This window comes from Etheostoma cragini, chromosome 15 (assembly GCF_013103735.1).
Source record: "Etheostoma cragini isolate CJK2018 chromosome 15, CSU_Ecrag_1.0, whole genome shotgun sequence".
In the NCBI taxonomy this organism is placed as follows: Eukaryota; Metazoa; Chordata; class Actinopteri; order Perciformes; family Percidae; genus Etheostoma; species Etheostoma cragini.
The window spans coordinates 11,517,674-11,532,467 of record NC_048421.1 but is presented as its reverse complement, the minus strand read 5'-3'; the positions used below and the strand labels follow the sequence as shown (position 1 = coordinate 11,532,467).

The window sequence follows — 14,794 nt, the reverse complement described above, 5'->3', positions numbered from 1 at the left end:
CTGCTTCACGTAGCTGAACAGAGACAGTGAACGAAAGTAGATACATGTGTAAAAGCCTTGGTACACTCAAAGACTGACACATAGCACAGCACAACTCTCTCTCTCGCTCTCTTTGAATGCCCTTGCTTTCTCATTCACTTTATGTCTCCCAGGACAGTGCTCAGAAATGTTGAAATGGGGCCTAACCCACGAAGCAAAGAGGGAGAGTCGTTTAAGCTAAGTTAAACAAGGGCACTTAGATTTTAAAGGGCCATAATCTTCAAAAAGGGGCACTTTAAAATCAATTGACAACACATATAAAGGGTAAAGACAGATTAAAAGGAGGAAGGTATAGTTGTTGGCAGTTAAGTGACTTATTTTTATGAATGAGCATGTTTAATTGAATGTCATTGATACTTGTTCTGTGAATGCGCCTTTGCTTATGTGCTCATGTCCACGTCTGCAAGTGTGGGCTATCTGTGTGAATGTGTGTGTTTGCTGGGCAGCGCAGGTGGGCTGGATCAGTATCCAGAGCAGCACTGAGCCAGTGATTCAGCCCGCACAGTTTGGGCCAGAATCCAATTAGGACAGCCATCTGGTGACCAATCAGGGCCCTGGCTGTGATGTCACAGCAATAGAGCTCCGGGTTCCATGGGAGCTGGGAGGGGTAAATGCCATAAATCACATTGGATGCCTGTGCTGGTGAGCTTGCTAGTTGGGCCACAGAGCAAACTATCAGGCTATGGCTATGCAGATTGGAGGATGAGGTGTGAGTGGGCAAACTGTGCCTCTGACCAGGATGCTGGGTCACAGAAACCAGGTTGTTGATTTGTGTCCCTAAAGATGTGGGAGGTGTTTGTGCTTCATTACTGACAAGAAGGAATTGTTGGCCTGTACACAAGCTCCTTCTTTATTCATGGCTGAGCATTTTAGTACACATATATTGGCTTTTATTATTTCTGTCTTTGATTCACTATGATGGTAGTGACACCGGAGCCCTCGCAGTTAGGGCACGAGGACAATATACTGTATCATGGTGTGATTGACAGCTCCATTAATTCTAATGTGATAAATATTTCAAGGCTCTCTTCCGTGCAAATGCCCCTATAATTTTAAACAGTCTCAAAGAGCACAAGCCAGATCTCTAGCACCCAGTGAGTCCCCCTGACCCGGACCTACAATGGAAATGTTCCCAGCTTTCACACCTCTTGCTGTAAGCATACCAGAGGGGTGGTGCATGGCTGGGTGACAGAGAGAAGGAAGTCTCAGGAGAATGACTGTCAATACCGAAGGGCCTTCTGCAGGGTGACAGTGGGGAATCAACACAGAGTGACAAGAGAGAGTCTCAGTGAAAGTTGACCTTAAAAAGCTTCACAGTGCCAGATATTGCTGTAACACTTAGGTCTGTGAATATTTAATCAGCCCTTAGGCAAGTATACTGTGGCCTATGGCTTAGGCTTTAACTAGCAAACTAGCCTACAGTAATAATGCCATTCCCTCAGATATACAGTAGCGTGGATAGAGGAAGGGGGTAGGGGGGATAGACTGCTCACCCCTTAGTTGGGATGTACAGTAGAATGGTTAGAGGAAGTGGGACGGACAGTTGTAATAACTAAAACCAGTTAAATTCTCCCTCCTTTCATCTGGTGCTTATCTGATCAGTGGAGCAACCAGCTAGCCCTCTCAGCATGGGGTTTCATATCTAACACAAGCCAACAGCCGTATTCAATAGGCATGACAAGGATAAACATCAGTGGGAACACGCAACGTATTTGCTGGCCTTGCCTGCATATATAAGGGCAGCAGGGGTGAGACAAGCACAGCGTTTTGACATCAGCACTTACGTAAGTAAACAGGGGAGAGCCCACAAGCCAGACCTCATGTATACATCACACAGAGAGTGTGAGTGCAACAAAAAGAATGAAATTATGGAAAGAGAAAAAGTAGAGGGAGAGGTGAAGGCAATCATGCAGAGAGAGACAAATCTGAGAGCCTAGCATGAAGGTGCAGGTGGTGGGAGGTGTGTGAGCTTGTGGGAATGTTTGTGTGCAAGCGTGTGTATACTCTGTATGTGCTTATGCCCGCTCTGCCGCCCTGGTGACTTCAGGTGTTATCTTCTCTGCCTCCAGACGTGACAGTGAGATAATTAGAAATGTTAACACTCACTGGAGCTTGTACTTCTATGAATTCTCAGTTTCTTTCTCTTTCTCTCTCTCATTTGCTTTCTCCTCTCTGTCTTTCATAAACACATACACACGCATGCACACATACACACAACTTCTATTATCTCCTTCAGCCCGTGTTATGAATGACACACTTAAAGTCTGGAATGACTTGGCCATGCAGCAGTGGATCACAATTAACGTCAACGCCAGCATCTGTGGAAATTATTGTCACAGCTTAATTTTGATGTGCTGATTACTTGTTTTTCCTACTTTTGATTCCGAAATACTAACCCTAACCCTTTAATTTACATCTATTTGTTCGCAGGATTATCAATTTGTGTATTTTTCACTACTTCATTAGAATTGTGAAAATCAGTTGTTAAATACAGAATGTCTAAAAGGGAAAGGTAAAAATGGAATGACAGATGAAATGTATTAACGGTCACTGTTGAATTAATCAGACTGACTGTAGGGTAAGAATTATGGACGGTAAAAAGCAGTTGCATTTTATTTCCTTGAATAAGCATGGACAGTAGACATCTATTTTTAAGGCCGTCAAAAAACAGAGCCTGGTTTACTGAAGCAGTAGGAAGGCACTGTTGAAATTCTGACAAATGTCTTGGCTCAAGGAAAGGGAGCTGAAGAGATACAGAGAAAGACATGCTCACTGGAGTGTATTACATGGAAAAATGAAAATTGACAGAAAGCTGACGGAGGGATGACAACCTTGTTTGTCCTTTACTGGATGATCAACATGTGTTACGCGGATATGGGTCCCCAAGGTGGACATGGGGCGGCTGAGACAGAGGGTTCCACGCTCCACTGGAATTCCCCTGCCTTTAAATTAGCATCCTAACTCAGCTTACTCAGCTAGCGGCACAAGCTGTGGAAGAGTGTGTGAACACTGGCGATAATGAAACTGCACACCGTCGACATCATTAAAGATAATCTTGGCTCATTTTGTGCTGGGACACATAATCCAAGGAAGATGCCGTGAACAACAGGAAGAGCTCATTTTGCAAGAGCAGGGCACATAAACACCTTTCTGCTATTGTCTCACTGGCTCCCACCAGTCTCACACCTCTCATGCTCGGCTGGGGTGGGGGATAAATAAGTACTATAGGTTGGTTTGCAGAAAACAGATCCCAGGTCAAGGCAAATGCTTGTCTGAAGGCGTCTCCAGCATGTGTCTAATTGAGCGCTGTGTAGTTAATTGTTTGTGCGTGGGAGGGAAGGAATCAATCTGTTTTCTCACTGCCGTGACTTCTAGGCCCTGAGGTGAAAGACTGGAGCTGGCAGACACACACATACATGTGCAGCTCTGCCAAAAGTCCCCAAACCATGCCTTGCAAGCACAAAGTTGCACATGCAGACCCAAACCCTTCCTCTACACACACACACACACACACACACACACACACACACACACACACACACACACACACACACACACACACACTCAAACATGCACATGCACACTCACTCCTCAGAGGAAGAGGATGTGCATGAGGGGTTATTGAGTCAGGGTAAAGTCAGATCCATCTATCGATCGGCTGCTTGCTGAGAGAGGAGTCAGGAATGTGAGATCTGCACAGGTCAGAGGGCCAAGAGACAGAGGGGATAAGAGACAGTAAAAGAGAGAAAACCCTACAGAGCTTACAGCTAGTAGTGCTCCCCCCACACACATCCCTTTGTATCTAGAGCCAGCGTTCTGCTTTGACGTGGATATTCAAAAAAGCTCTACTCCGCTTCATTAGAAGAAGATTTCTTCAGTTTGTAATTTGGGTCAGTGCCATATGTCAGATCAATGGAAGAGAAAGACACATACTAACATCAACTAAGTGTTATCCTTAATATTCTATCTTTATCCATTGCTATGGATTATTTTATCCTTAATGTATAATAATATATTATTAGTCTACAGTAAACCACCATGTCAGTTAACATAAATTAACATTCAAATGAGTAATATGTTTGTATATTTAGCTAATCAGCTCATTTGCATGTGTTTAGTTATCTTTAAAGGTGTTTCAATGTATGACTGAGTGCTGCTATAAGTATATATCAATTTGCATTTTAATTCTTTGTTTTCTGCGATGCACCGGTCATCTCCACGCAGCAAAAACAGTTGTTCTAGTTTATGGGGAATTTGTAGGAAAAGAGTGTCAAATGAATAATTTACTTTTCCTTTCAATGGGATAAGTGCAACAACTCACATCTGATCTCATCTGAGCCACCAAAGCTCCTTTCCTATTGGCTGACAGCTGCTGGTGGAATGCTTGCAAGCAATCCCTTGATTGGCTCAGAGTTTTTTTATTTTCACGAAGTCAAAAACTCTTCCATTATTGATGAGAATGAAGCAAACTGGGATCTGATGGTGAGATGTGAAAATGAGATAAGAACTGCAGAGGGATGGAGGGAGCATGTGAGTACAAAACAGGGGCGGTGGGGAGTATGGAGGGGTAGAGACCTGAGTCTGAAGAGAGATATGTAGAGGGGGAGGGGTGCTAAGGTGGATTCGTACAAACCGTACCATCCTTCACTTGGAAAGCATCAGCAGGTGCCATGAGATGTCAGTTATTCATCTCTCTTTATGCGCTTGGTTCACTTTTCTCTACCGGACCTTTTTACCCAAACAAAAGCAGAAGTTGAGAGTGATTCAGAGTGACCAGACGCCCGAGACTCTCCGAACGGAGGGGAAAAAGGTCACATGAAACAAGAGGCTCCATGGAGACCACCGAACAAAATGAAATATGTCGATGAAATGATGTACTCAAGCCTCTGGGGACAAGAGGAGATGGGGGGGAAAACTAGTATTTGAAAAGCAGGAAAAAGAAAGTGTGGGTAGCAGCCGAGCCCGTGTGTGTGTGTGTGTGTGTGTGTGTGTGTTTGTGTGTGTGTGTGTGTGTGTGTCTGTGTGTGTGTCTGGGTGTACATGTCTCAAGGGGTAAACATTACACCATAACACGCACAACTGAAACAAGTGCGTGCACAGTGACTGCATGAGAGTGTTAGATGTGGGCTTTTTTGTGTGTAAACTTGCAGACTACAAGCAGTAGCGGGGGGAGGCGGTCTGCACAGACCCTCTGGATCCTCTCCATGCACTAATGGGTGTTTACCTGGTGTGGATCCCGGCATAGCGTTACCAGCATCGCGCTGTTGGTAATTAACAGAAGCAGGCAGTGGAAAGCAGCACCTGTTACAGCCTAACTGATTGAGGCCCTGAGCTCTAAGCTCTGGGCTGTGTCTCTCACTGTTCCTCTCTAATAATCAGACCACCATCGCCCATCCTTCCTTCAGGATCTCCCAGCATGTTTGCATGCACTTGTTTGTTTGTGTGATTATGTCTGTTGTTCAAAACAAGAGAAAAGAGCTAGAGACGGAGAGATTATAAAATCATTTCAGTAGGAATGATAGCTTCAAACATACAGTAGCGTAAGGCATTCTGTGTGCTTCTAGATGTTATTTTTCCAGCAAAAGCGCATGCTAGTGTCAAACATTTACCTGTCTGTTCCCCAGACAGCTGAGCAACACACTAATGCAAAGGCTGCTGTGTGATGATTAAACTATTGTTGTGCTTAAGACTTGATTTTACCTAGTATAACATTGTCAGCGGTTTATATTTTCCCTTTCTGTTCACTTATTTATACACACACTATCAATTTATGTCACTGATTTAATTGTTTTAAATAGCAGACAGAGATAAACATAAGCATTAAGTTGAGATTTAACTGAAAAAGACCACTGAATGGTTATGTTTGCATGGACACACATGTGTGTACGCAGACTTTTATTTCTCCTGTTGTTCCTGAGTAGATATGAAGGTAGACAGGGGGACGAAGCAAGAGAGGAAGTGAGTGACAGCCATGTTTTAGAATTGGGGCATGTCAGCCAGGCTTGCTCCGTCAGAATCTCCTGATGCCCAATCTGCCCATGCTAAAGCTAGATAACCTTGGCAGGCAGATTGGGGTCACTACTATCAAATTAGATACATCACACACGTGTGCGCGCATGCACACACACACACACACATACTCAGAGTTGAACACCACAGGTCACTCCTACATGTGTATTTGGTCCAACTCGCTGTTTGAAAATTCACTTAGAGTAAGTTTGGTTGAATTGCTAAAGTTGCCCTAAATTGTAAATAACAAGCTTTCACAATGAGAGAATGCACTGGGTTGATAAAAGTCCACACACACTTATCTGAGGTATAATTACTGTGTGCTTACATTACAGGCCTGAAAGATACACTGAGCTGGTCATAATGCAAACTGCTCTGTGCCTTTGTGTGGGCCCATTTATAACTTCTCACGTATTGCTAATAAACAACACTCTTCAAAACCAAAATGAACCTGGAACATGTATCAAATATTGACATTGTTAAAAGGAAATAGATTTTAGTTTTTACCAATAAATAGGCTGCTCCTTAACAGCTGTCTGCCAAGACCCGGAACCTAAACGTTCTTTCAAACCCTCAACACACCACAGCACAATAACAATGTCAGATTCATGTTCAACAAGCACACTTTTTAAACCAAATACATTGAAAGGGATGAATGGTAAAACTTAATATTAACTAAAGAGGAGGAAACTATTCATTAGATACAAAGCACAATATGAGTATACTACACTCAGATGTTCCAACTACTCGCCTCATCTCACAATCACATCACCTCATGCTCTTCGCCCTTAATTACATACAAATAGTTAGATAAAAATAGTTATTGTCAGCAACAATGAAGCAGAAAACCATAAATTAGTTTGAACTGTCCTAACCTAAAGTGTTTACGTCGTAGTTTGGTTTCTGGTCTGTCGGACTTGAGTCAAACTAGCTTCACTGAATCCAAACCTTCACCTGTTTAGAGAGTGGATCTCTAAGGTGGCAAGTTGAAAACGTAACAGAATAATTCGTTGATGGTGCCACTGGCACAAAATATGGATACTTTCATTGTATGGGTCTCAGCAATGAAATGAAAAGAATGTCAACCTATTTTTAAATGTCACTGTCTCTTTTTGTTCTGAATCCCTGCTCTACTTTGTGCCACAGATCTAAACTGGGTCAACATCACATGTGGCGCCCCGATGGGCTCTTCTGTGTGCGTGTACATGTGTGAGTTTGTCTATTGGTGAACATGTATGTAGCTGCTAGAAGACATAATCATATGCATGTTACCATGCACTGATATCAACCCTTCTTGTAGGAGTGGGTGTTTACAGTTTGCCTTGAGTGAGTGACAATAGTAGTTCAACAATTACAAACGCGTTATATTTCCACACATAATTATTGTCTGTTATCCCCAATTAGGAGTGAGCAAGCATTATCTGCACATTGTTTAAGTCTGTTCCTATGCTTGTTATTAGTGTGAGCTGTGTATGAGCGGGATTGTAAAAGGATTGTGGGTGTGTGGATATATGCAAAGGTTTCATTTGTTTGTCTGTGTGGTGTCTAACTGTAGTGTTTGAACGTAGCGTCTGCTTGGCTATGATGTACCGTAGCGCAACAGTAAGGCGGGGCTCGCCCTGCTGGAGCTTTTAGATTAATAGACACTGATAATAACACACACACATCTCACAGCTCTTCTGTCCTTAATGAAGATGGATCTAGCCGGGGCTGGCGGTGCACAGGCACTTGGGGTGGCAGCCTGCCAGTCACAGCCAAGTGACATCTGGGAACAGCTCAATGCAAAGGGCGGGAGGGAGCAAGATTCACCAGAGAGTACAATTTCATAACATTATCATGTTATATCATAATCCATTGTTGGTGGCTCATAAGATTAATGTCAGGGCCGGCAGTTATCACTCTTGTTGTGTAGACTTAATGGTCACAGTGAATTATTCATTTCCTCCTATTGATTTGCAACGCAACTCATGCTGAAAAGTTGACAGCGCAGGTTGATTGATATGGAGTATATCTAATTTGACTGGGAGGTTGGGACGCAAGGGAAAAGAAATGGAGGAGAAAGTATGAGAGCAAAATTAAGTAATGTCCCAGTGCAGACAGATGTGGCCCTAATTGTGCTGCTCAACTTTTTGCCTCTTCTGGGTGTTTAAATAGACTTCTTAACATTGACAAAAATTGACATCTCACCTTTGTCACGGGCAAATTGCAATTTTCAGACTGAATTGATGCATTATCTTTCCAACTGTTGGTGATATGGTAAGAGATGGCTGACAAATTGGGTCAGAGGTTCCATCCCTGTAAGATATTAGAGCCCATTAGAGCGGGGCAGCAGCCATTGTTTGCGTTAGAGACAGGTGGGTGCTGAGGTCACTTCCTCTGGCAGCTGTGGCGGCATCACAGGGCAAGCATTGATGGGTGGTGGCATTGCCTCCTGTTGCATCAGTAATAATAAACAGTGACAAGCTCTCTGCCGCCGCTATAAATCACAGGCCACACTGGAGACACTGAAGACCAGGCTGGGGAGCACGTTCTCTCTCCCGCGTTGTGTCATTCCTGTAAACCAAACTGACTTGTTGGCTGGATGGCTTGGGGCAGACTATCTCTATCACTCATTCACAGATGAAGCCCTGTTAACACACACAGTCTACCCCTTTCAGATACTTGTGCATGTGCACTCTGATTAGCATTTATTTACTCTCTACTGTCACTCAGAAATATTGGACTCTTACGAGCTGCTTTGTAGGCTTTTTTTAGAACTACTACTGCTTTTAGAACTACTATTGCTTTGGAAACATACTGGTTAAAGTGTAGACTCTAGAGATGAGGAGGTGTGTAGGTTGGGCTTTGTGGAGAGCTGCAGCCGAGGGCGGATGCTGAAGCAGGAAAAAGTGGTACAGGGGTGTCTATTGAATAAAGTGAGAGGAGCTCCCTCTTTCTCCCCCCTTCCCTTTTCCTTTACTTCTTTGACAGCCACACTAGCCCTGTTTGATATCCCTCCACTGTGTTCTGCAGCTCTGCAGATTCCCTTGTCTCATTTGCATTCCCTTAAAGCACACTTCCATTAAAGTCTCTCCTTGTTTTTTTGTCTCTTCCCACTTTCCTTCTGTTTCTTCAAATAGGTCTTTTTTCCCTGGGTTGCTGTTTTGGAAGGAGCCTTATTCCCTGTTGACTACACAGCATATCCCCGCTCTCCCTGAGTCAGTAATCAAACACATTGGCCCTAATACACAGGCCATTACAAGAGCTCTGATGTTCCATCTGCACACAGCCGGCACAATGGTGTCATTATATAAACAGCCCTGATACTGCAGCCAGCGAGATAGTACCACACCACTGCTCCAGCCTTAACTGACCTACCCCGATCTGACCTGAATCTGCTTGTGTAGTCGCTGCTATCTTAACAACATTATCCATCCTGAATGAATGCTTTAGTGTTAACATTACAGTTCTCACTATGACCAAGGCCGTGTGGGCTGTTGAGCATCAATGCAAATGTAATAGAAGCAGGTTGTTGTGAGGGAATAATATCTAATGCTATTATTTCTTTGCTAGTGATAGCCTCACCAAAAAGGATTAGGGAGATTAGTGATAGGCCCAACTGGAAGATAACAATGAAGGGGGTGGGAGGATGGCGCTTTATACAAGCTGGTATCATTTTTTTTGCAGTGACATTGATATGATCTTGTTTTGGCATCTGTTGTGTACAGAGGTGGGATTCTACAATTTGTTGAGAATTGTATTATTTCTTCAGTTAAGATTTTAGGACACTAAATACTAAAAGGAATATTCCTGTTTAAATTTAATAGCTAATGGTGTCAGATTCTGCCAGCCGTTATCCTTGATGTCACTTTCAGCACAGTGATTGAAGCAAACTTTCATAATTAGAGTTATCGGATTCCATGCACACTGTTAATAGCGGCTTTTGACACACACACACACAGACACAGACACAGACACAAACACTGTAAGTGGAAGTCTGTCCAAATCATCACTTTGGCTAATTTGAATAATCATTGAATTAAATTCAACTGTCATACCTCAGCCTCGTGGAAGGCAGGTTTGACAGTAAAAACACAGCCTCCCACTCAGCAAAGCTTGATCACAGATGGTGATGGTAATGACATTTCATGGTATGTCTGTTACGTTTCGAAGGGAAAAGTAGGATAATTATATTCACTTTGGCGAGTGATTAGTTTTTATGGAGGTGAAGAAGTAATTAATGAATTTGAACTCATCCCCATTTATTGTTACACTTCCTTGTATTGCTCCCTCTCGCCTAACTCAAGAGAGTACAAAAGAGTATCCAGTGTGACAAAGCTTCAGCACCGATGAGTCAGAGGGAGAATACTTAGAGGCCCCCAGACGAAGCATACGCTTTGGTCGTTCTCTGCAGTCTCATCAAACCCTAATACTACATGGCTAGCCTTCACTGAGTCTAGTGATATTTTCCTCTAAAATAAAGTGCCTCTTGGTCTCATGGCCAAATCCCAACAGTACTTGTAAAAAAAAGTACTTGTTTTTTGATTTATTCCAATTTAAGTGGATGTTGGAAGTTTATTTGAACTGAATTTTTACTTGATTACAAATATTTAATGCAGCATTTTGCATCACTTTCTGATTTGTAAGTGAGATGTGATTGCCATTCAGTTTTTCACGCTCGACTGTGTCGGTTGCTAGGAGGCAATCATTTCCTTCATAGCGGGAGCTTTGCCACTGAACCAACTATTTGTTGTTAAAGCATCTGAGGCATAAACATCAATCCTAATATCATGGGAAATGCTGGTGCTTCATCTTAGGATGCAACGACTTTTCTTTGCAGGAAGCAACAGACCGTGAGAAGTTATGTCAAATTTTTAAATCAATCATGAGTGTTTTCCCATCAAAATACGTTTGCGTGTTTGCATTTTCCCACTCCCCACTTTGCTTCCCATTTCCCTGCATGATTTTCACTTGTACAACATACCTCATCATCAAATATATTGAATTGCTAATTAAGAACTTTGCGCGCACAGGCTGCCCAGTCACAGATGCACCGAGTTGACTCACACTTATCATACTCGTCTCTCCCACCTTGATATCAGATCCCCCTTGTTGGTGGGTTGGGGGGGAGGGACGACAGCCTAAAGCGGAGAGTTGCACCAGCTTTTCTAATTTGCAGCAAAAACTGTCTACGTAAACTCTTTGTTCTCCCTCCTTTTGATTCTGGCTGGGTAATCTTTCTAAATGCCTCTTTCTTCTTTAGATAAATGATTTACGTGATGGGGTAAACATGAGTGGTTTTCGTGACAGACACACGCAGCCTTTACCAGTACCCCTTGTGACTTGTAACACCCTGTTCTCAATGAGCAAGTCTGCTAAAGCAAAGGGATCCTAATGATCATGGTGATTATCGTAATGATCCAATAGAAGTGGATAATGAGGTTATTTGCTTTGAATCAAGGCAGCCTGTAAATCAATTGCTGAAAAAACAGAGGGTAGCAACCCAAACAAGATGACCAAGCTGTGCACTTAAGTGTAACTCTGCCGTTGCGTCGTTTAGACAGCCGCATGTCTTTGTGTTGAGACAACTGACTGCCATTTGCCTTGCCTAACACTTTCTCTTTTGCCCGTCCTCCTCACCTTTCCACCAGTGAAGGGAAATTGCTGTCCATTCTCTCATTTTGTGGGCTCTGGTCTCATAGGGATATGATGTTCCGCTTTATTAGAAGAGAAACAGTGATGATAATAATGGTGGATGTGATCAGTGCAAAAGGTCAGCCTCTGGCCTCGGGCGCATGACATCCTCCATGTACAGAGAGCACAGAGGGTGAAGACACCCATCTCACACCCTCCACAAATTCAACTCCTAACCTTCCTCCACCCAGAGGCACACTGACTCATAGACACTGGCACAAGAAATGCATTCTCCTTTGGCATTTCTTACTACTCCTTTGCTGTTCTCCCTTAGCTATTTTCAGCAGCTTCTCTTCCTTTTTGTTCCTTTGTTCTGTAATTCCTTTGTTTCGGCTTTTTCTTCATTTTGGCTAACACTATGTCCTTCTTTTCTCCGTTCCTTCTGTTCTCCCATTGAAACAGAATGTTGTGTAATGCTTGCTTTTTTTTGTCACAAAATAAAACCAATTTGTCCACCCTGCACTTTTCTCTCCCACCCTTCCTCAATCCCCAACCTGCCTTCTCTCCCTCCTCTCTTTCTCTGGCCCACCTCATCTTCTGAGACCACAGGAGAGCTTTTGTTGAAATGTACAGACAGAAGCACAGTCAAAAAAAACAAGCAGAAAGACAGATTTTTCTTATTAAAACCACAAAAGTTGGAGAAAAAAAAAATTATGGCCTGTCACTGCACAGGAGGGGATGAGTTTTTGACCATTAATATTACAGCCAGATTGGGGGCTAGGAAAGAAAGGCTGTAAGAGAGAGCGGTGCCTCCAAGACCTCTGCAGTACCACATCACATGTCTATTGCTATTTGTTTACTGCTTTTCTATTCTTTCTTTGTCTCTCCTGCCCTCCCTCTGAGCGTGTCCTTTTCTCTCAGCTTCTGGTCATAGAGTGTGGTGGCAAACAACTCAAAATAAGGAACAGGTTGCTCTAGTGCAGAGGTTGTGTGTGTGCTGGTTGCCCTCCCCTTCTCTCTCACTCTACAACATCCAACATACTAATCCACACAGCAACACACTGGCAGGTTGGTGGCTGCAGGCCGGGTGTTGCCACTGGGGAGGAGGATAAATATCAGCGAAGGTCAGGAAGAGGAGGGGCTGGAGAGGTGGAGGGGAAGCCAAATCAGTGATGATGAAGCGAGGGGGCGAAGCCACCCAGTCACTCAGTACCTGCAATATTGGCTGCCAGGAGAAGAGAGATTGGCCATGCCTGCATGTTGATGTGTGTTCTGTTGAGCAAACACAAACGATTACAAAAATGCAAGGACTTTTTGTCACTTTTTATAATTCCAATTATCTAACTTAAAGGTGCAATATGTACTAATGACAGCTAGTGTTTAAAATAGTTACTGTAGTACAAATTCAAAATACTAGGGTGAGTCGTCTCCCCCGCCGCTTCCTACCCAGACTCGAAGTTGACTTTGGTTGCCAGACTGAGACCGCAGCATCCACAACAATCCTGCTAGCTGCTTGTCTCACATATATATTATTTCATAGCACAGCGGATTAGCTAACGTTAGAGGCAACAATTGCTAAACACACTGCTAGCTCACGGTCATCTCTTCCCAATTTACAGCCCCCTCTCTAAAATGACTCACTGCTGTTGGCTACTGGCCGCTGAACACGCTGCACGTTGTAAAGAGCCGTAGCCCGTTTGCCTGGTCATCCGGTAACATTACAGTTAGCAGGGTTAGCATGGCGGCATTAGCCAGGACCAGTCGGGATCATTTTACTGGCTGCGTCTCAATTGTTTTTGCGAGTAAGTAAACAACTCAGATACTATAGCTATATAATTCAATGTGAGTACAAAAATGTTGAAATTATATAACATGTAGTCGTGATAAATTAACCTGAAGCTAATGCTTACCTGTTCAGGGGGAAATTAGCCAACTCGGCAACCTTGTGGGCTCTAAACTATCTCAATCTTTTAAATACATCTCCAATATAACCAGGTTTGTTACGTCTCTGGTCACACAACTGTTAGAAACATGCCGTTTTTTTAGGTCAGGTAGAATTTATCTCTGTGATCCCTGTTTGTTTGTTTGCTGCTTTCATGGCTGAACTAACGTTACAGCTGTAGCGTGCTGGCTTTACGTTTTTATAGGTATATCCGGCAACTGGGCAGTTGATAACAACATACAGGCCAAAACACAAATAGAAATTCCGTCATGAAACAGGAATTACAAAAGTTGAAAATACTGGCATTAGCATTGCTGTTAGAAAAGATATTATTTCAACTTTACATGTTTCCTTAATGATGATGCATTGATGTCATTTCTGGATTTATTACAGTAAATATATTACATATTGGACCTTTTGATGTACTAGTTTTATTTAAATTTTTACTACATATTGTTTTGGGGTTGTTAACATTGGAAATTTGTTCTCACTGAAAAGATCTGGTAAGTGGGTAAGCGGAAAATGCTAAGTCATTGTGTGGAAAAAAAGAGAGTACATGCATGCCCTCCTACAGTATAAGTTGGTAGATCAGTAAAATAAAAGGTATAGAGGGTTGGCGAGATCAAAGAAAATTCAAAACCCCCTTCCAAAAAAGAAATTGCACCCACAAAGACACACAGATAGAGTCCAATCTGTCTGTTTCATCAGCAAACTCAGCAGGAGTTTTAGCTCTAAGAATACCGTATTTACTGTTTCTGTTTTCCAGCCCCTGAAGGGGCAGAGCAGTTTTTATTGTCAAAAAATCAGAGCTAAAGTTCCAGATTATGATTTATTTTATTAGGAAATGAGATGTGTGAGCCCTACGGCACTGCTGACTGAGTCACTGCTTTTCACCATCTTGCTTTGTGTGCATGCCCGTACGCAAACACACACACACACACACACACACACACACACACACACACACACACACACACACACACACACACACAGAGAAATCATTTATTTTTCACATGTTGAATACAGCCCCATTAACAGCCCCAAAACATATGTAGCATGTCTGATTCAATCAAGCGTTCAAACACTGGAGTGATGAGCTGGTAGTGGTAACAGCTGTTTCCATGCCATCCTGCACAAAATGGCCTCATATCTCCCTGTCTGATCATTATACCTGACCACCACAGGGGGAGC

The 14,794-nt window shown here is 43.0% G+C and overlaps 1 protein-coding gene across 2 annotated transcripts in view; it reads left to right on the top strand.

Annotated features, from left to right (window-relative positions):
• adgrl1a (adhesion G protein-coupled receptor L1a) overlaps window positions 1–14,794 on the top strand; it is a 101,735-nt gene that overhangs the window by 25,611 nt on the left and 61,330 nt on the right. The window lies entirely within an intron of this gene.